Source organism: Mobula hypostoma, chromosome 4 (genome assembly GCF_963921235.1).
Source record: "Mobula hypostoma chromosome 4, sMobHyp1.1, whole genome shotgun sequence".
Taxonomy (NCBI): Eukaryota; Metazoa; Chordata; class Chondrichthyes; order Myliobatiformes; family Myliobatidae; genus Mobula; species Mobula hypostoma.
In genome coordinates, this window is record NC_086100.1 from 20,405,901 (window position 1) to 20,429,317 (window position 23,417).

Consider the following 23,417-nt stretch of genomic DNA (forward strand, 5'->3'; position numbering starts at 1 on the left):
CCAACGTACCTCACTGAGTGATATAAAGTGGCTGCATGAAGGATTCACCAGACTGGTTCCAGAGATAGTTGATTGGCTGAATGGTTCAAATGGTTCCATTTATTATCAGAGAATGTACACAATGCACAACCCGAAATACTTAGACTTCTCAGGCGTTCCGAAAGAACAGAAGAATCTGGAAAGAATGAATGACAGAAAAACATTAGAACCCCAAAGCCCCCTCCCCCCTCCCCACGTAAGCCAGAGCAAAGCAACAATGCATTAACATCCCCGCTACCCCCCACCCATTTCAGCAAAAAAGCATCAGTGCCCACCAACACCAACAGCAAAGCACCCAAAGGGAGGCCATGATTTGCAGTCAACAAAAAATATTGTTTGCCCGATAGGTCAACATTTCTCACTAACAAGGGACAGGGGAAGTCACCCATTTCACAGTGAAAGGGGTGATTACAATATTACAGTCTGCCGCGCCGCTTTTTATTCCTAGCTTTTATGACGTGAGAATTGGCAGCGAACCTTCCCTACCAGCGAGAGAGAGAGTGCGATTGCTCGATTGCAGAGACCTCTGTCCGTACATCTGCCCTAGCAAAATCCTGATGTTCTTTCTCCTGCAACACCTCAGTCAGCAACGCTGGCCTGGAATGAGTTGTCCACGGAGATGTGCAGGGCTGCATCCTGGAGGAGCCATCTTCCAAGCCGTGCCTGGGGCATGTCAGAAGACAGCTGGTGAGTTCCAGGAGCAGGGACTCATCTGCTGGAAAAATAGGCACAGTTTGAGTGCCAATGTAGATCAGGTCCTTGATAGAACCCCAGCCACGTTGAAAAGGAGAAAAAGAGACGTTAAAGAGAAGAATGAGGTGAAAGTGAGTATTCTTCAGAGCTGAGATGAATATTAACATTAAAAAGACATTTAGATTAGATTAGATTATGAGGACGCTCAGTCCTCGTTTATTGTCATTTAGAAATGCATGCATTAAAAAATGATACAATGTTCCTCTAGAAAGATATCACAGAAACACAGGACAAACCAAGACTAAAACTGACAAAACCACATAATTATAACATATAGTTACAACAGTGCAAAGCAATACCGTAATTTGATAAAGAGCAGACCATGGGCACAGTAAAAAAAGTCTCAATTTCCGATAGCCTCATCACCTCACGCAGACGGTAGAAGGGAGAAACTCTCCCTGCCATGAACCTCCAAGCGCCGCAAACTTGCCGATGCAGCACCATTGGAATCACCCGACCGCAGCGGACTCTGAGTCCGTCCGAAAACTTCGAGCCTCTGACCAGCCCTCCGACACCGAGCACCGAGCACCATCTCTGCCAAACACTTTGACCCTGCCCCGGCTGCCGAGCAACAAGCAAAGCCGAGGACTCGGGGCCTTCCCCTCTGGAGATTCTGGATCACACAGTAGCAGCGGCAGCGAAGCAGGCATTTCAGAAGTTTCACCAGATGTTCCTCCGTGCTCTCATGTCTGTCTCCATCAAATCATGATGGTGCACGGCACCCTACTTGACAGATAACAGATATCACCACCGGAGTGGCAGCTACGAGCTGCGTTGTGCCGCCATCTTCTCCTCCCGCCTCCGATTTCGATTGGTACAGTACATGGATTGGAATGGTTTAGAGAGGGTTTCCCAACCTAGTGACCAGGGATCACTTGCTTAGTGGTATTAATCCACAGTATAAAAAAGGTTGGGATCCTCTGGTTTGGAGGGATGTGGGTCAAATGTGAGCAACTGGGACTAACAAACAGGCAAAAGAAGATCTGCAGATGCTGGAAATCTAAACAACAGACTCAAAATGCTCGAGAAACTCAGCAGGTCAGGTGGCATCTATGGAAGAGTCCAGTCGATGTTGCGGGCCGAGACCCTTCATCAGGGCTGGAGAAGAATGATGAGGAGTCCGAGTTAGAAGGTGGGAGGGGGGGAGGAAGAATCAGCCCATGGCTTCCTCTATTGTCGCAATGTGGCCACACTCAGGTTGGAGGAGCAAAACTATATTCCATCTGGGTAGCCTCCAATGATTTCTCTAACTTCTGGTAATGCCCCCCCACCCCGCCACTTCACCATTCCCCATCACCTTTTCCATCTCTCACCTTATCTCCTTACCTGCCCATCACCTCCCTCTGGTGTTCTTCTCCTTTTTCATTTTTCCATGGCCTTCTGTCCTCTCCTGTCAGATCCCCCCTTCTCCAGCCGTGTAACTCTTTCACAAATCAACTCCCCAGCTCCTTACTTCACCCCTCCCGGTTTTACCTATCACCTCGTGTTTCTTCCTCCCCTCCCCCCTCCTTCTAAGTTTGACTCCTCATCTTTTTTTCTCCCGTTCTGATGAAGGGTCTTGATCCAAAACATCGACTATACTCTTCCATAGATGCTGCCTGGCCTGCTGAGTTCCTCCAGCATTTTGTGTGTGCAACTTAAATAGGCAAATTGGACCGTACGGACAATTTAAACTGAACGGTTTGTTCCCATGCTGTTTGACTCTACAATTCTAAGACTCTGTGTTATCTCATTGTAACTGACAGAGATATAGTAATTTTCAACAGGTTAGAGTGAATGTTCTTGTTGAGAGTCACAGTCCCAGAATAAGGGGTGAGCCATTTATGACAGAAGTGTACTCTATCCAGTAGGTGTGTAGTGGACAGTATATTAACTGGTATCATCAATGTACAGGAAGATGTTGTTTTGGCTCTATTTGAATGAGTGTTAAGGACCCCTGCCCTTATAAGCTGTCCAGTTGATCGCTGGCCTGACTGCTGAAGAGGCCCAGCTCATTCGCTCCCCATTCAGGCTGGGGGTGACTGCCACTAGAAGCTGTGTGCAATCTTTCTCAGTTTGCCATTCCATCGAAGTTGTGGAACCTGCTGTCTCTGCTTTAACTTTAATCCCTCCCCATCAATTTTCCCCAATATATTTTCTACTCTATGCTGTTCAACTAATCACCTATGTTCAGCTTTCATTACAGAGTACCATTACCATCACACTTTAACATGATATTCATGAGTTTCTGTCACACTCCCGGTGTTTTCTGCCTTTGTGTTTGCTGTGGGTGTGTTTCCATCAACTGTGGTCATGTTTGGTGTGGCCGGCTGGCCTTCACCTCTTACAATCTCCATAATTACATGATTACTGGGTACACTTTATCCCCTGATCTGTCTGTGGGAGCAACAAGAAGGTGAATTGTGCGGTTTAACCTGAGTCCAGTGTTTCTATTAACTCATGTCTTTCCCATCTCAGCTATAGCTTTGGCTGAGGCATTCCTGATTGTTCGGTTCTAAAATGCCTGAACTCTGAGGGTGGTAGGGTACATGGAACCATTGTCGAAATCCTAACAGTCGGCGCATTTCCTTCATTGCTTTCCCTGTGAAATGTGCTCCCTGATCCGGGTCCACCTGGTCTGGGATTCCCCACCTCGGTAGGATTTCCTGAAGTAGAATCCATGCAGCCTGCTAGCAGTGTAGTTCTTTGTTGGGAAAGCCTCTATCCACCAGGTGAAGTGATCCATAGTTACGAGATAATAGCTTCTCCCCCTGCTTTTTGGCAGGGGCCCCGTGAAGTCCATTTGGATGTTTTCCCAGTGTCCCCTCCACGGTGGCTGTTTTATCAGCTGTAGCTTTATACCCTTGCCTAGGGTTATGCTGGGCACAAATGATACAATGGTGGCAGAATTTCTCAACATCCCCACCCATCCTTGGCCACCACTAGTGCTGCCAGAGGGTTGTGATCATGCTCTGCATTCCCTGATGCATCACCCCGTGATATAACTTCAGTAGTATCTGCCTAATACATGGTGGGGCCACCATGACTCCTTCCTCCCATGTGTCCAGCACCCATCTGGTCCCTCCTTTGCTCCCTGTCTCCTCCATTTCTGCTTCTCCTCTGCCTCCACCTCTTCATATAATTTAACTAAACTGGCTTCAGTCGTTTCTTCCTGCATACTTGCAATTTCAATTGCCCCTTGTTCCTCTGCTGCCTTCTTCGTACTGATGTCTGCCCACTCATTTCATTTCTGCTCCTTACTCTCCCCTACCACCTCTGCGGGCAGACTCACTGCTTCCAGCAGTTCTGGTATCAGGTGCCCATGCTGAATGCCTGCCCCTGTTGAGGTTACAAATTGGCGCCGTGCCCATGCCATCAGATAATCATGCACCACCCTGAAGGCACATCGGCTGCCTGTGTATATATCTACTTGTCTGCATTTACTGCAGTGCAGTGCTTCTACCAGGGCCACCAGTTCCGCCACCTGAACTGAGCAACCCCTGACAATGCACCTGAAGCTAATTCTTCACCTGTTTCCTTCACCATGGCCCACCCAGTCTGTAGCTTTCCATCTATGTACCTCCAGAACCCATCTATAAAGATTTCCTCTGCTTCCTCTGGAAGAGAACACCTTCACACCGATATCTTCTTCCAGTTCTATATCCATTTGGCACTCGTGTACCTCCCCCTCTGTTGGGATGGTGCCTGCGGGCTTCATTCCAATGTCCCTAGGCATCATTACTGACTTGTGCACAGTTGTCAGTGTGGCTATGCTGACTATGTTGTGTTCTCTGTTGGTTGTACGTGTTCACTGTCCCTGGCTTGTCCATATAATTCCTCCCTTTCCTGAATCTCTAACAGCCCTTGCTTCCCTTAGGATGTCAGTTCCGAGGATAGTAACCTCATTTTTGGGACAGACCCAGAAATACACTGGAAACTGCCCCTGCCAATTTTGAGTATTTATGACTCCCTTCTTTCTGCTTCCACTGTTCTTCCTCCTGTACCTATAATATAAATAGCCTGTCCGGTTGTTGGCAAGGGTACGTCAGTAATTGATACTGATGCCCCTGTGTCATCTAACATATTGCATTGCTGACCCCCTAACAATGTTGTTGTGTACATCCTCAGGTCACCAGTGCTGGTAGTGGTGGTCACTGACACACCATTTTCTAATTTAGAAGTCATCTTCACCAGCTCTATAATCTGGTCGACAATCAGATTGGTCAGACTGGGCACTGATGGGGTGAGAGATTGCATGTCTGCTGTGACTTTCACCTGTTTCCCTTTCCTCTTTTATGGACACAGTCTCCAATCCATGTCAACCCCTTTACCCTCCCACATCTCTGCCAGCAGTTCCGTGCTTCAGGCCCTGGTTTCCGGCACACAAAACAAGCCCTCTGTGATGTCATAGCAACTGCATCCACTCTAGCCACTTTACGATTTCTCTTGTACTTTCTGTGGTCTATCTCACTGATCCATGAAACTATCGCAAAGTAGGTTTGCTATCCCTAAATCTAGAACTTTCTGGTGGGCTGAACTCGGGCCTTCCTTCATCAATTTCAGAAACACTGGGTTATCCCTCCCTTTTGTGGAAGATTTCACAGGCCCAGCATGGGGCTCGATATTTTATGTGTTATACCTCAAAGGACAATTCCATATTTACAATGTTCTCTTTGAAACTATGCACAAGCCTTACCCCTCCTGTTTCGCACCCACACATCAGACATCTAAATTAATCAGCATTGTCTGGTCTGTGCTTCATGGCTTTTAGGAACCTATTGTTAATTTGAATTAAATCTACAATTTACATTCAGATTTGAAGATTGGTGGCTGGAGTCGTTTGCTGAATGGAAATGTGCCAAACCCAAAAATCACTCTAACACTGGTGTGGAAACAGAAATGTCCTTGAATGGAAAATCCAACAAAAAGTAATGGATATGGCCCAGTTATTATGGGTAAATCCCTCCCCAACACTGAAAACACCTACATGAAGCATTGTTGCAGGAGAGCAGCATCCATCATCACCCAGGACATGCTCTCTTCTCACTGCTGCCACCAGGGAGGAGGTACAGGAACAGTTATTACCCCTCACCATCAGACTCTTGAACCAAGGGGGATAACTTAACTCAACTTCAGTTGCCCCATCATTGAATTGTTCCCACAACTTATGTAATGACTTTCAAGGTCTCTTCGTCCCATCTTTGCAATTTTATTGCTTGTTTATTTATTATTATTATTTCCTTCTTTTCGCATTTGCAGTTTGTTGTCTTTTGCACACTGACTGAAAGCTCAAGTTGATGTGGTCTTCCAGTGATTCTATTATAGATTTTTCTATTATGGATTTATTGAGTATGCCTGCAAGAAAACAAAATTCAGTGTTGTATATGATGACATACTGTATATATACTTTGATAACACATTTACTTTAAACTTATGAAGTTTGAAGAGAAATTTCCCTATTTAGATGATGGAGCAAGTTTGAAATTTTCTGTTCCAGAGGATAGAACATAGAATAGTTTAGTGCATCACAGTTCAGGCCCTTCGGCCCACAATGTTGTGCTGAACCTCAAACCCTGCCTCCCATATAACCCCCCACCTTAAATTCCTCCATATATCTGTCTAGTAGTCTCTTAAACTTCACTAGTGTATCTGCCTCCACCACTGACTCAGGCAGTGGATTCCACGAACCAACCACTCTGTGAGTAAAAAACCTTCCTCTAATATCCCCCTTGAACTTCCCACCCCTTAGCTTAAAACCATGTCCTCTTGTATTGAGCAATGGTGCCCTGGGGAAGAGGCACTGGCTATCCACTCTATCTATTCCTCTTATTATCTTGTACACCTCTATCATGTCTCCTCTCATCCTCCTTCTCTCCAAAGAGTAAAGCTCTAGCTCCCTTAATCTCTGATCATAATGCATACTCTCTAAACCAGGCAGCATCCTGGTAAATCTCCTTTGTACCCTTTCCAATGCTTCCACATCCTTCCTATAGTAAGGCGACCAGAACTGGACACAGTACTCCAAGTGTGGCCTAACCAGAGTTTTATAGAGCTGCATCATTACATCGCGACTCTTAAACTCTATCCCTCGACCTATGAAAGCTAACACCTCATAAGCTTTCTTAACTACCCTGTCCATCTGTGAGGCAACTTTCAGGGATCTATGGACATGTACCCCCAGATCCCTCTGCTCCTCCACACTGCCAATATCCTGCCATTTACTTTGTACTCTGCCTTGGAGTTTGTCCTTCCAAAGTGTACCACCTCACACTTCTCCGGGTTGAACTCCATCTGCCACTTCTCAGCCCACTTCTGCATCCTATCAATGTCTCTCTGCAATTTTCGACAATCCTCTACACTATCTACAACACCATCAACCTTTGTGTCGTCTGCAAACTTGCCAACTCACCCTTCTATCCCCACATCCAGGTCGTTAATAAAAATCACGAAAAGTAGAGGTCCCAGAACAGACCCTTGTGGGACACCACTCGTCACAATCCTCCAATCTGAATGTACTCCCTCCACCATGACCCTCTGCCTTCTGCAGGCAAGCCAATTCTGAATCTCCCTGGCCAAACTTCCCTGGATCCCATGCCTTTGGACTTTCTGAATAAGCCTACCATGTGGAACCTTGTCAAATGCCTTACTAAACTCCGTATAGATCACATCCACTGCACTACCCTCATCTATATGCCTGCTCACCTCCTCAAAGAACTCTATCAGGTTTGTTAGACATGATCTGCCCTTCACAAAGCCATGCTGACTGTCCCTGATCAGACCATGATTCTCTAAATGCCCAGAGATCCTATCTCTAAGAGTCTTTTCCAACAGCTTTCCCACCACAGACGTAAGGCTCACTGGTCTATAATTACCCGGACTATCCCTACTACCTTTTTTGAACAAGGGGACAACATTCGCCTCCCTCCAATCCTCCGGTACCATTCCCGTGGACAATGAGGACATAAAGATCCTAACCAGAGGCTCAGCAATCTCTTCCCTCGCCTTGTGGAGCATCTTGGGGAATATTCCATCAGGACCCGGGGACTTATCTGTCCTAATGTATTTTAACAACTCCAAAACCTCTTCTCCCTTAATATCAACATGCTCCAGAACATCAATCTCACTCATATTATCCTCACCAACATCAAGTTCCCTCTCATTGGTGAATACCGAAGAGAAGTATTCATTGAGGACCTCGCTCACTTCCATAGCCTCCAGGCACATCTTCCCACCTTTATCTCTAATCGGTCCTACCTTCACTCCTGTCATCCTTTTTTTCTTCACATAATTGAAGAATGCCTTGGGGTTTTCCTTTACCCTACTTGCCAAGGTCTTCTCATGCCCCCTTCTTGCTCTCCTCAGTCCCTTCTTAAGCTCCTTTCTTGCTTCCCTATATTCCTCAATAGACCCATCTGATCCCTGCTTCCTAAACCTCATGTATGCTGCCTTCTTCCACCTGACTAGATTTTCCACCTCACTTGTCACCCATGGTTCCTTCACCCTACCATTCTTTATCTTCCTCACTGGGACAAATTTATCCCTAACATCCTGCAAGAGATCTCTAAACATCGACCACATGTCCATAGTACATTTCCCTGCAAAAACATCATCCCAATTCACACCCGCAAGTTCTAGCCTTATAGCCTCATAATTTGCCCTTTCCCAATTAAAAATTTTCCTGTTCTCTCTGATTCTATCATTTTCCATGATAATGCTAAAGGCCCGGGAGTGGTGGTCACTGTCCCCCAGATGCTCACCCACTGAGAGATCTGTGACCTGACCCGGTTCATTACCTAGTACCAGATCTAGTATGACATTCCCCCTAGTTGGCCTGTCCACATACTGTGACAGGAATCTGTCCTGGACACATTTAACAAACTCAGCCCCATCTAAACCCTTAGAACTAATCAGGTGCCAATCAATATTAGGGAAGTTAAAGTCACCCATGATAACAACTCTGTTATTTTTTCACCTTTCCAAAATCTGCATCCCAAATCTGCTCCTTTGTATCTCTGCTGCTACCAGGGGGCCTATAGAATACCCCCAATAGAGGGGTACCCCAACCCCAACTGCTCCCTTCCTGTTCCTGACTTCCACCCATACTGACTCAAAAGAGGATCCTGCTACATTACCCACCCTTTCTGTTGCTGTAATAGTATCCCTGACCAGTAATGCCACCCTTCCTCCCCTTTTTCCGCCCTCTCTATCCCTTTTAAAGCACTGAAATCCAGGAATATTGAGAATCCATTCCTGCCCTGGTGCCAGCCAAGTCTCTGTAATGGCCACTACATCATAATTCCATGTATGTATCCAAGCTCTCAGTTCATCACCTTTGTTCCTGATGCTTCTTGCATTGAGGTACATCCATTTCAGCCCTTCTACCTTACTGTCTTTACACCGTTTATTCTGCTTCTCTTTCCTCAAAGCCTCTCTATATGTTAGATCCGGCTTTATTCCATGCACTTCTTTCACTGCTCTATCGCTCTGGGTCCCGTCCCCCTCACAAAATAGTTTAAACCCTCCCGAACCATGCCAGGATGGTGGAGATTTTGTCATTGAGTTCATTTAAAAGATTCAGGATTCAAGATTCAAGATTCAAAAAACTTTATTGTCATTCTAACCGTACATCAGCTCTGCAGGGCAGAATGAGACAGCGTTTCCCAGGAGCAGTGCAATCATAACATAACAAACACAACACTAAATAATAAACATAACAATAAATAGTAAAACACAACAGCCACATGTCAGTTAAAATCAAGTTATAAGTGTCCAGTGCAAGTTAAAAGTGTCCAAAGCAGAGTCAGGTAGAGCAGCTATTTAGCAGTCTGACTGCCTGTGGGAGGAAGCTGTTTAGTAGCCTTGTGGTTTTAGTTTTGATGCTCCTGTAACGTTTGCCTGATGGCAGAAGAACAAACAGTTCATGCAGAGGGTGAGAGGGGTCTTTAATGATAATAGATTTTTGTGTATTAAGGAAGTCACAGGATGATACTGTAAAATTATTCATAGATTCATAGTTATACAGCATAGAACCAGACCCTTCAGCCCGACTCATCCATGCTGGCCAAGGCACCTATCTATTTAATCCCTTTTGTCTGTGTTTGGCCCATTTCCTCCTCAACCTTTCCTATCCATATACTTGTCTGAATGTTCTTGAAGATTATCTTCCTCTACCACCTCCTCTGGCAGGTGATTCCATTTACCCACCACACTGTGTAGAAAAGTTGTCACGCAGTTCCTCTTGTAATCTTACCCTTCGTGATTTTATAAACATCTTTAAGACCACAAAATCATGAGGAGCAAAGATAAGATGAGCCAAATGGCCTAATTCTGCTCCTATAGTGAGAAAAGAGCATGGCCTGGGTGGTGGCAGTCCCTGAATGCTTTCCTGCAATATTCCCATTTCTGTTCCCATTGTCATCTCTCACCTTATTTTCTTATCTGTCCATCAGCTCCCTGTGGTGCTCCTCCGCTTTCTTTTTCTTCCATGGTCTTCTACCTTCTCCTATCTGATTCCCCTGTTTCAGCCCTTTATTTCCTTCACCTATCAGCTTCCCAGCTCTTTGCTCCAGCCCTCCCCATCTCCAGTTTCACCTATCGCCTACCACCTCGTACTTCTTCCTCCCCTCCCCCCATCTTCCTGCTCTAACTTCTCATCTTTTCTTCTCAGCTCTGATGAGGGGTTTTGACGCGAAACGTTGACTGTTTACTCTTTTCCACAGGTGCTACCTGGCCTGCTGGGTTCTTCAAGTATTTTGTGTGTGTTGCATAAATCAAAATATACTTGGCTGGAACCTGTGGGGAATTGCTACAGGTCTACGCTGAGCTGAGCAAAACCTAAGTTACTGGGACCATACTGCCTTGTCCTGATTGCACTCCAACGTTGGATTCCTCGTTCAACAGAGGGGAGTGAGTGTGTTGCAATAGCTCCACATGTACTGTGGGGAATCTACTTACTGACCCTATGCCAGGATAAACAAGGCTATTTTTCATTCCAATGAGGGGGCGCAGTCATGAAGCACAAAGATAAGGGGCTGCTTGCCATGTTTTTAACTAATTGAGGTTAGATAGACCTCTCTTTGAGATCTGTCAGTAATCTGGCAGTTCTGAGCCCAGACTGTAGCAGAAACTTTCACTCAGCAGAACATCGGCTGCGGGACCTGTGGGCTGCATCTGCTTGGAATCCATGGAATTCCAATCAGAGGGTGAAAACTTTGGCAGTGCTAGGAGAAACATTTTAATTTGATTAAATTTAATGAGTTTCAATACCTTAAGTGTGCCTGTGTATTTGAATGTTTTTCAATAATTTTAAAGTAAAAAAAAATACAATTATGAATGTCAAACAGCAGGTTTTCTAACTGGTGAGTCAGGTGTTCGAATACGGTCAACACTTCTTATAACTTCAGATGGCCATTTTGGTCAGGAGATACAGATTGCAAAGATTAGCTTTATTTGTCACATGTACATTGAAACATTAAAAGATACAGTGAAATGCATTTTTTTGCGGTAAATCAAATCTGCAAGGATTGTGCCGGGCAACCTGTATGTGTTACCACACTTCTGATGCCAGTATGCCTACAACTCACTAACCCTAACCATATGTCTTTGGAGTATGAGAGGAAAAACACAGCACTGGGACAAAACCCACATGGTCACAGGGTGTACATAATCAGGCAGTGGCAGCAATTGAACTCCAGTTGGTGATCTCTGGTGCTATGAAGCTGCCCTCTACATTACTGTGCCACTCTGGAGAGATGGACAGCGCTATGGACCAGAGGATAGTCGTGTCCGGGCCACAGACTACCAAAGCATACCCACACCTTAAGGACTGTAGCAGTGCAAGAAGGCAGCTCAGCACCACCTCTTCAAGGGCAATTGAAGACAGGCAGCTAAATGCTGGTTCAGCTTGCAAAGACAGCATTCCTTGAATGAATATTATATAAAAAAAAGTGTCTGGGATGTTCTGCAGTAATGATTGCATGCAACAAAGTGTAATTCGGGTTTTGAACTCTTTAATTGCGTTTTTATTCATTTTTAAAGTATTTTCAGTATTTCATTGATTCTTAAAAATATTTGATTTTGAAAGTCTTGTAGAATGTGCCAGATTTTGGATAAAAGGGAGAGAGGTAGAATGGGAGGGAAAGAGAGGGAGAAGGAAGGGGAGAGAGGGAGAGAGGGAGGGAGAGGGATAGGAAGGAAGAGAGAGAGGGAGACAGAGGTAGGAAGGGAGGGAGAGAGAAAAAAAGAGGGGGGAGAGGGAGAGGGATGGTGGAGAGGGAGTGGGAATAGAAAGAGAGTAAGTGAGAGAGACATTGAGAGAAATAGAGACAGAGTTTGTTTGTGTGTGTATGTGAGAGAGAGAGAGAGAGAGACAGAGAGATTGATACCAGCTCATGATTTATTGAATTCCATGTTTATTTTGCCTGAACAACTTTATTCCTTCCTGCTCTGCTTTGGCTCTTGGTTCATAGCTCTGCAATCTTGTGGGGTCCAAGGTCATTGAAACTTTGCATCTATCTTTTTGCTGTTATATCTAATCTAAATATTTCAGCCTGTAGCCCCATTTATCTTGGAGCAATAGCTATCAGAAGAATTCTTCCAATGAATGATGTCCTTGATCCCTGGCTGCAATGCAAGTGTAAGGGTGAGATTAGGGAGAGCTGCATTTCTCTGAATGAAATTAATGTGATGAACTTGATGCATTATGTTTAGATAAGTATTTCCTCACCCGAGTACTGATAAAGGTAAAAGGTGAAAGCAACAGTTTTTCTCTGCTGACGTGGCATCGCCAGGCCACAGGCTGCTCAGCCCTCAAGCCTGCGTGTCGATTTTATAAGATTGTAGCTGCAATGGTTGTGACATCAACTTTGCACTCTCATCCACCCTTGGGAATCTTCCACCTCTTCTCATTAAGTATCGGTCTACATTGGCTTTAAAATGGTCAACATGAACAAGTCGGGCTGAACAGCCTGTGCCCATGTTCTGTGAGTCCATGATTTTATGATTCTGCCTTTCCTGTTCCTTGAGGAAGATAGTTCCAAGGACTTATAAACATCTGAGAGAGAAATATTCCCTTCATATCTGTCTTAGATTCTCTCTCACATTAAGAAATATCCACTGTAGTTTCAGTCTGTGTCAACCCTTCTCATGCTTTTAAACCCAGCAGACACGGTGCTCACATGTCAAATATCACCTCATTAAAAAAAAACTTGTCCATACCTGAGTGAATCTTCTCACAGTCATTGCATCATACAGCACACAAAGAGACCCTTTAGCCCAAATAGTCCATGCTGACCAAGATGGCCATCCAAGCTAGTCCAATTTGCATTCTGAACTTCTAATGTATACTTCATCTTGAGTTTGAAACATATTACTATTGCTTCGTCACAACGGATGTCCAATCTCAATTACACCGTGGGAATTTCAGAATGGGTCAGATGAGGTAATAAAAAAACAACTTTTGTCACAGGAGAGTGTCAATTTGCATAAAGTCATCTTTGCTTGTTATAATACATAGCCCTCAAATAATTTTTTTTTGCATTCATCTTAGCACACCCTGAAATCTCCAGTGCAGAGTCCTGGATGCGTTCTTGTGTCAGCTTACTCAGAGACCTAGAAGTCACTGTGCACTAAAGGAGATATTAGGCTGAATGGGAAAACACTATTGAGGGAATTCTAAATAGTCTAGTAGAGAAGAAAGTTGAATGCAATAATATTAGGATGAAAGTTGGGAGCTTGTTCAGGTAAGGGTGGGTTTAAGTAAAGTTGTACAATTTAAGACATTTTCAGAGACTGACACACGTGGTGGTGCATCCAAAATACAGGGGGATAAGTCAGAGTTAGGAGCACTGCCAAACTGAAGCCAATGACAAAAAGAACCCAAAGATCCAGGAACGGACCATAGTTTTTTACAGCCAAGAAAATATGGTGACATTTGCAGTGTTAGGGAAGGATAAAAGGTAAATATGTCATGATGTGCACTGGCAATATCAGAAGCCAAGTACAGAGGAAAGAAAGACACGCATGCAGAGACAACGAGCTTTTTCATAATAATTCCAAAACAACATCGGTGGCTCAGCCGAGTGATACCACGAGATGTAACAGTCTCAAAACTAGAACTTTGAGATTAGCACCAATCGGGCGTCCACTTAAATAATACAAGTAATGCAGAATCCCTGAGACTATCAAAATAAACTTTAACAATCTTAAACAGAAAGCACCAGGAAACTGCATTATGAAGAATGAGTCACTTGAAAAAAAAACACAAGGAGCTTGAAATGACTAATAATTCTCGTTAAACCACAATTAACCAAGCAACACGCAAACAAAATGCTGGAAGAACTCAGCAGGCCAGGCAGCATCACTGGGGTTTCTTGGTACTCTGAGGACGTCAGAGCCCAGTGCTCTCTGGCCTGAAGAGCTCATTAGAAAATGTGATTTCAAGATTTTATTTTTCAATTAATTGAGAAAACAAGGGCATTGTTGATGTCCATTTTCCAGTCCTACCTGTTCGTGTGGAACGACCCACTTTGAACATGGCAGTTCTTCTGGAGAAGTTGCTGTTGGTTTTGGTGTTCCAGGACTTAGATCCAGTGCCTTTGTAGGAACTGTGAAAAGGTCAAAGTTAGAATGAGAAAGAAGAGGAGATCATAAACAGTAGGGGATCAGTGACAGGCGCATGGGTGATAGAAAAATTAAGGCCTTTGTGCAAAGGAGGGGTGGGGGAAGGATCAGATAGATTTTAGAGTAGATTAAAAGATCAACACAAAGTTGTGGCTGAAGCACTTGTACTGTACTGTTCTAGGTTCTATGTTAGACCAATAATAAGCAATGCTGACTTCTAACGAGAGGGAAACTTGCCATTCTGCATCTCAAGGATCATCAGTGGTTGGCAACTTAACTTACCCAGCCGCAGAAATAGCGGCAAAAACAGATTGTAGCTGCAAAAACAGATTGAAGGATGGTTCATTTGTGGCAAGACAGTAGTGGAATATTCTCTCCACTACCCAAAACATAGAAACATAGAAAACCTACAGCACAATACAGGCCCTTTGGCCCACAATGCTGTGCTGAACATGTACTTACTTTAGAAATTACCTAGAGTTACACATAGCCCTCTATTTTTCTAAGCTCCATGTACCTATCCAAGAGTCTCTTAAAAGACCCTATCATTTCCGCCTCCACCACCATCGCCGGCAGCCCATTCCATGCACTCACCACACTCTGCATAAAAAACTTACCCCTGACCTCTCCTCTATACCGACTTCCAAGCACCTTAAGACTGTGCCCTCTCATGTTAGCCATTTCAGCCCTGGGAAAAACCCTCTGACTATCCACACGATCAATGCCTCTCATTGTCTTATACGCACCTATCAGGTCACCTCTCATCCTCCGTTGCTCCAAGGAGAAAAGGCCAAGTTCATTCAACCTATTCTCATGAGGCATGCTCTCCAATCCAGGCAACATCCATGTAAATCTTCTCCGCACACTTTCTATGGTTTCCACATCCTTCCTGTAGTGAGGTGACCAGAACTGAACACAGTACTCCAAGTGGGGTCTGACCAGGGTCCTATATAGCTGTAACATTACCTCTTGCCTCTTGAACTCAATTCCATGTTTGATGAAGGCCAATACACTTTATGCCTTCTTAACAACACAGTCAACCTGCGCAGCAGCTTTGAGTGTCCTATGGACTTAGACCCCAAGATCCCTCTGATCTTCCACACTGCCAAGAGTTTTACCATTAATACTATATTCTGCCATCATATTTGACCTACCAAAATGAACCACCTCACACTTATCTGGGTTGAACTCCATCTGCCACTTCTCAGCCCAGTTTTGCATCCTATCAATGTCCCACTGTAACCTCTGACAGCCCTCAACACTATCCACAACACCTCCAACCTTTGTGTCATCAGCAAATTTACTAACCCATCCCTCCTCTTCCTCATCCAGGTCATTTATAAAAATCACAAAGAGTAAAGGTCCCAGAACAGATTTCTGAGGCACACTACTGGTCACCAACCTCCATGCAGAATATGACCCGTCTATAACCACTCTTTGCCTTCTGTGGGCAAGCCACTTCTGGATCCACAAAGCAATGTCCCCTTGGATCCCATGCTTCCTTACTTTCTCAATAAGCCTTGCATGGGATACCTTATCAAATGCCTTGCTGAAATCCATACACTACATCTACTACTCTACCTTCATCAATGTGTTTAGTCACATCCTCAAAAATTCAATCAGGCTTGTAAGGCATGACCTGCCTTTGACAAAGCCATGCGGACTATTCCTAATCATATTATGCCTCTCCAAATGTTCATAAATCCTGCTTCTCAAGATCTTCTCCATCAACTTACCAACCACTGAAATAAGACTCGCTGGTCTATGATTTCCTGGGCTATCTCTAATCCCTTTCTTGAATAAGGAACAACATCCACAACCCTCCAATCCTCTGGAACCTCTCCCATCCCCATTGATGATGCAAAGATCATCGCCTCCCTTGCCTCCCACAGTAGCCTGGGGTACATCTCTCCCAGTCCCGGTGACTTAGCCAACTTGTGCTTTCCAAAAACTCCAGTACATGTTCTTTTTTAATATCTACATACTCAAGCTTTTCAGTCCAATGTAAGTCATCCCTACAATTGCCAAGATCCTTTTCCATAGTGAATACTGAAGCAAAGTATTCATTAAGTACCTCCGCTACCTCTTCTGGTTCCATAAACACTTTTCCACTGTCACACTTGATTGGCCCTATTCTCTCATGTCTTACCCTCTTGCTCTTCACATACTTGTAGAAGGCTTTGGGGTTTTCCTTGATCCTGCTCACCAAGGCCTTCTCATGGCCCCTTCTGGCTCTCCTAATTTCATTCTTAAACTCATTCACGCTAGACATAATTTTCTCGATCTCTATCATTACCTAGTTTTTTGAACCTTTCGTAAGCTTTTCTTTTCTTCTTAATTAGATTTACAACAACCATTGTATACCACGGTTCCTGTACCCTATCATCCTTTCCCTGTCTCATTGTAATGTACCCATATAGAATGCAATGCATTTGCCCTGAATCCCCTGAACATTTGCCACATCCCTGCTGTACATTCTCCTGAGAACATCTGCTGCCAATTTATACTTCCAAGTTTCTGCCTGATAGCTTCATATTTCCCCTAACTCCAATTAAGCGTTTTCCTAATTTTTCTGCTCCTATCCCTCTCCAATGCTATGGTAAAGGTGATAGAATTGTGATCACTATCTCCAAAATGCTCTCCTACTGAGAGAGTTGACACCTGACCAGGTTCATTTCCCAATACCAGATCAAGTACAGCCTCTCCTCTTGTAGGCTTATCTACATATTGTGTCAGGAAACGTTCCTGAACACACCTAACAAACTCCACCCCATCTAAACCCCTCACTCCACAGAGATGCCAATCAATATTGGGGAAATTAAAATCTCCCGTAATGACAACCCTGTTATTGTTGCACTGTTCCAGAATCTGTCTCCCTATCTGCTCCTTGATGTCCCTGTTACTACTGGGTGGCCTATAAAAAACTTCCACCCACAGAGACTCAGTAGACAATCCATCCTTTTTGATTTCCTCCTTTTCTGCAGCCATAACACTATCTCTGATCAGCAGTGCCACACCCCCACCTCTTTTGCCCCCCTCCCTGTCCTTTCTGAAATATCTAAAGCCTGGCACTTTAAGTAGGCACTCCTGTCCCTGAGCCATCCAAGTCTCTCTAATGGCCACAACATCATAGCTCCACGTATTGATCCACGCTCTATGCTCACCCGTTTTGCTCATGATATTAAAATAGACACATCTCAAACCATCACTCTGAGTTCATCCCTTCTCTCTCACCTGCCTATCCTCCCTCTCACACTGCCTCCAAGCTTTCTCTATTTGTGAGCCAACTGTCCCTTCCTCCATCTCTTCAATTTTGTTCCCACACCCCAGCAATTCTAGTTTAAACTCTCCCCAAAAGCCTTAGCAAACATCCCTGCCAGGATATTGGTCCCCCTTGGATTCAAGTGCAACCCGTCCTTTTTGTACAGGTCACACCTGCTCCAAAAGAGGTCCCAGTGATCCAGAAATATGAATCCCTGCCCCCTGCTCCAATCCCTCAGCCATACATTCATCCTCCACTTCACTCGATTCCTATACTCACTGTCGTGAGGCACAGGCAGTAATCCTGAGATGACTACCTTGAGGTCCTGTTTCTCAACTTCCTTCTTAACTCCCTGTAGTCTGTTTTCAGGACCTCCTCCCTTTTCCTACCTATGTCATTGGTACCAATATGTAACATGACTTCTGGCTGTTCACCTTCCCACTTCAGGATATTGTGAATGCGATCAGAAACATCCTGGACCCTGGCACCTGGGAGGCAAACCACCACCCATGTTTTTTTTTTCCTGCGTCTACAGAATCGCTGGTCTGACCTCCTAATTATAGAGTCCTCTTCCTTTTCCTACCCTTCTGAGCCACAGGGCCAGACTCTGTGCCAGAGGAACAGCCACTGTTGCTTCCCCCAGGTAGGTTGTTCCCCCTAACAGTACTCAAACAGGAGTAATTGTTAAGAGGGACAGCCACAAGGGTACCCTCTAGTATCTGACTTTTGCCCTTCACTACCTGATTGTTACCCGCTTATCTGTCTCCCGAGGCCCCGGTGTGACTACTTGCCTCTTGATCCTCTCTATCAACACCTCACTTTCCCTGACCAGACAAAGTTCATCGAGCTGCATCTCCAGCTCCCTAACTCGGTCACTAATGAGCTGCAGCTCGACACACCTGGCGCAGATGTAGCCATCCGAGAGGCTGGGAGTCTCCTGGACATCCTTATGTCTTATGTCAGTCATGTGACTAAATCATACTGCTCTTATGTGTAGTGAAGAGTCTTTGCTAGATCATCGCCACAATTTTTGATCAACCTATAACAACTCGTCTCTATTTAACTCATCAAAGCCTTGTGAATTATTTTGGCTTATGCAAGGTGGGCAGTGTTTGCTTAGCATGTCAACCCAAGTTATCCACCATGAAGCTTGAGTTGTTTTGATGGCTGGCTTGGGTGTGTGTGTGTGTGTGTGTGTGTGTGTGTGTGTGTGTATATACAATATGTACTCAGTTCACTGGTTTTCCATTTGTGTTAAAGTTCCCCAATGAGAATGAACATTCACAAGGCATGCTTCTAATCTGAGAGGTTTAAAACAAATGTTGATCTTTCTTCAGATGTAATGGGCTTTGGTGCCTTTCTTCTCTTTATCTTCACAAGTCAAATAAACAGCATGTCATAAAAATCGCTAAAATATCTGTTGAGTCTAATAATTGTAATTCTCTTTATTAAGGAACCAAGGCAACAGCCACCCGATGAGCATTTAGCTTGATCTAATTAAAATGATCAACATGACTACCAAGGACAAAAATCGAATTTCAGAAAAATTTCTCTTGCTCTTTGTTTTATGTTTGAAGATATTTGGCCTTTTAGAGCTTTGGGGAGTTTAATTCTTCCGAAGAGTCGCAGTAAAAATTTCAGATATAACACTACAACAATTATTTAGAAGGTATTAACGTCCAGTGTAATCATTCCATTTATTTACTTTTTGAATTCATTTATTGAGATAGAGCACAGAATAGGCCCTTCCAGTCCTTCAAGCCCAGCAGTACCCAATGTAACTCTAGCCTCATTACAGGACAATTTATAATGACCAATTAACCTGGGAACTGTGAGAGGAAATTGGAGCACACGTGATAACGGGGAAAATGTAGAAACTCCTTAAAGACTGCGGAGTCAAATTCCCATCCTCTGAAGTTTATCAAGTGGGTTATGAACCACAATAAAAGGTCATTAACCTGAACCCTAACTTGCTCTTTCGCCACAGATGTTATTTGGTCAGCTGTGTTTTTCTTGCTTTCTGCTCTTATTTCAGATTTTCAGTATCCAAAGTACTTCGGTTTAGTGATTTTTGCATTGCTCGGTCCACAGGCATAAACCAAGTGGTTGTGGTTTATGCTTCCCATTCACATACATTCCATGTTGACACTCTAGTGGACTTGACAAGGTTCCTTTAACATATGCATTTGTCTGTCATTTTTGCATAACCACTCCTTGCTGCCAGCTCCTGATCCCTTGCTGTTGCATGCCGGAGAGCTTATGGATGAAGAGCACTGATCCAGCCAGAAACAGAAAGGTCAGTCCTGCATATTTGGTGGCTAAAAGGACTTGCATTCCAACCATGTTAACCAGTACAAAATGGGATTTAAAATTCTAAGCTTTTGGATTTTGCTCACATTTTGATTACATTTTGCCATGGAAGTAGCACAAAGATACTTTCAAAGATAATTTTAGAGCAAGAAGAATTCAATTCTATTTACAATTCTTCACCGAATGAAGCAGATATGCTTGCATGAAACTATACCTGGATAACTTTCAGATATGGTCTGATAAGTGTGGAGTAACAGTCATTCACAAATTCCAGGTAATGGCCATCTCCTATAAGAGAAAGATTAAGCCAACAAGTTTCCCTGAAGTCTTCCTGATCCTAAGTGACAAAGTAGAACATGATAAGTGCAGCAAAATAACATCTTATGTGTTCATGCCACGAAGCAGGAGAAAAATACTGTTTCAGGCTGCTAAATTTTGATCCCCAGCTTAGCTGGCTGTCAAACTCACTAAAAACCATAATGTTTCTGAATGTCCATAGCTATCAAGAACATTTAGAAACTAATAATAATCTATGAAATGTATTTTAAACTATTATTAATTTTTGATAACAAATTAAAACACCTAAAACAAATAAATTAATTAAAATATATAAACTAACTAATAGCCTTGAGGTATTTCTGAAAATTGCCACAAGTTTGCATTTCCTGCCGGAACTCTCAAGTGCAGCGATGAAGTTCTGGCAAAGAACAGGCAGAAGTTACTGTGGGAATCTGGATCTCAGTGATATGTATACTGAGAATGATTACAATTTAGTACTGAACTGCTTGCAATTCCCAGTGAATTCTGGCTCAATAGTCCTCTCTCAACACTTGAATGTGCATTTGAAGTAGGGAAGGAAATGAGGCAACGGGATAGTCGGCTTCAGTTCAATGAACCAGATGGCTTTCTTCTGTGCTATGCATGACACTAATAAGAGCTGAGAACAGCAACATTGTCTCATGCTCTGCAGACTTCAGAGGGGTTCAGATCTTCACTATTTATTGCCTCACTTCTACTAATGCACAAGATTTCTTTTTTCATATCAGTACCAAATTACTCTTAATATAGATTTTACAACCCTCATACAATTATTCTATTTTATGGATACACTACACATTAATTTATGATGATAAAAACAGATGTGATGAATGCTTTCAAAATTGCTTTTACTGCACCCTTTTTATTAGTTGGATAGATTTCTTGAATGTGTCATCTGGTTGATAAAAATCTGAGGGCAGTTTAAGAAACATGGTGGTAGTGTGGAGATACGTCTGTCCCAAAGGATGTGTAAAGGCATCCCTTCACTCTGATGAAGGCAATGGTGAACCATTTCTGTCAAAAAATTTGCCAAGAACGATCGTGGTCAAGGAAAAAACCATGATCATCTACATCATATGATATGGCACATAACGAATGAACTATTTAAAGAAAAGAAATACCTGAATTATTGGGCATTTCTGACAGATCTTACGTGTGTTTCATAGCTTTTCAATGTTGTATCTCACCCTCTCTCTCTCTATCTCTAACTCTCTGTATCTGTATCTCTATCTCTATCTCTCTCTCTCTCTCTCTCTCTCTCTCTGTCTCTATCAATGTTGCTGACTCTCCCTCTCTCTTCCTTCACTTCCCTTTCTCTCCCTTTTAAAACATGCCATATACAATTTAATTTAAAATATCTATACAAATAGAAATCTTAGCATATAAGGAGCTGAATGAGGAGTTGGCCATTCTAACTATCAATTCTACTCTGCCACTCAACAAGCTCAGATCTGATCTTGCAGTATCACATTTCTGTACCAATTACATATCCTTGCTTCCTTCAGTATCAATGTCTATTAATCTCTGAATAAAATATTGAGAGAGAACTCACTGTTTGTCCTTCTAAAAACTGTACCCACTTTGGAAGGGAGATGGGGGCTTGGTTAAAAATCTCAACAAAGGGAACACTGCTAGTGTACAAGATTAAAAGTAAAGGCATCCGTTAGTCTTGCGAGACCATGGATCTGCACCTGGAAAGTCCTCACTCTCCAGGGTGCAGGCCTGGGCAAGGTTGTATGGAAGACCGGCAGTTGCCCATGCTGCAAGTCTCCCCTCTCCACGACACCGAAGTTGTCCAAGGGAAGGGCATTAGGACCCATACAGCTTGGCACCAGTGTCGTTGCAGAGCAATGTGTGATTAAGTGCCTTGCTCAAGGACACAACACGTTCCCTCGGCTGGGCTCAAACTCATGACCTTCAGGTCGCTAGCCCAATGCCTTAACCACCTGGCCACGTGCCCACACTGTACAAGATTAATTCTGAGCAAAACACACAAAATACTGGAGGAACTCAGCAATCAGGCAGCATCTAAGGAGGGAAATAAATGGCTGACATTTTGGATTGAACATCAAAGTTGATTATACTGTGCTATCTCGGCTTGTACTGTCTGGAGTTCAGAAGAATTTGGGGGGAGGATCTTATTGAAACTTATTGAATATTGAATGATCAAGATAGAGTGGACTGGATGAGGATGTTTCCATTAGTGAGGTAGTCTAGAGACAGAGACCATAGCCTCAGAATAGGGGGATGTCTCTTTAGAACAGAGATGAGGAGGAACTTCGTTTGCTAGAGGGTGGTGAATCTGTGGAATTCATTGCCACATCATTGGGTAAAGTGGAACTTGTAGGGAGAGGTGAGGAGAAAGAGAATGAGAGAGAAAATAAATCAGCCATGATCAAAGAGCAGAGCAGACCTGATGGGGTGAATGTCCTAATTATCATGGTCTTATGGATGAGACACTTCATTGGGACTGGAAAAGTTCTGATGAACAGTCTAAACCTGAACTGTTGACTGTTTATTTCCTCCATAGATGCTGCCTTACTTGTTGAGCTTCTCCAGCTCAAGGTTTCAAGCACCCAAAGAATCTCTCGTGTCTAGGGTTAACTCAGCCTGGATGTTTAGACAAACACCTGAAACCCCATCTTAGGTGTTAATAAAGAAACATAGCCTGACTATTGAATTTGGTTTATCACTCGATACAGCGTCCTCCTCTGGCTTCCATTATTTCATTAGCTGTTCTATGAATACAGGATATATTGCACAGTGCAAAGCTCGTAGAGCAGTGTGATGGAAAGAGAGCTGTATTCATTGTAATGATTAGGAAATAAAATCCAATTTCACACCCTAGGTGTTAGTTTCAAATGAAAGCCTCTCTATGGTTGGATTTGTTTAGTTTTCATTTATTTTGTTAACTTGGATTTGACAAAGGCAATTACAAATTAACAGTGCTACTAAATAATCAGTGCGTGCAGAGTATTTTAACTGGTTGCATCACCATCTGGTATGGGGTGATGGTGGGGGGCTACTGCACAGAATTGAAATATGCTGCAGAGTGTTGTAAACTTAGCTCCATCATGGGCACTAGCCTGCGTAGCATCCAGGACATTTTCAAGGAACGATGCCTCAAAAAGGTGGC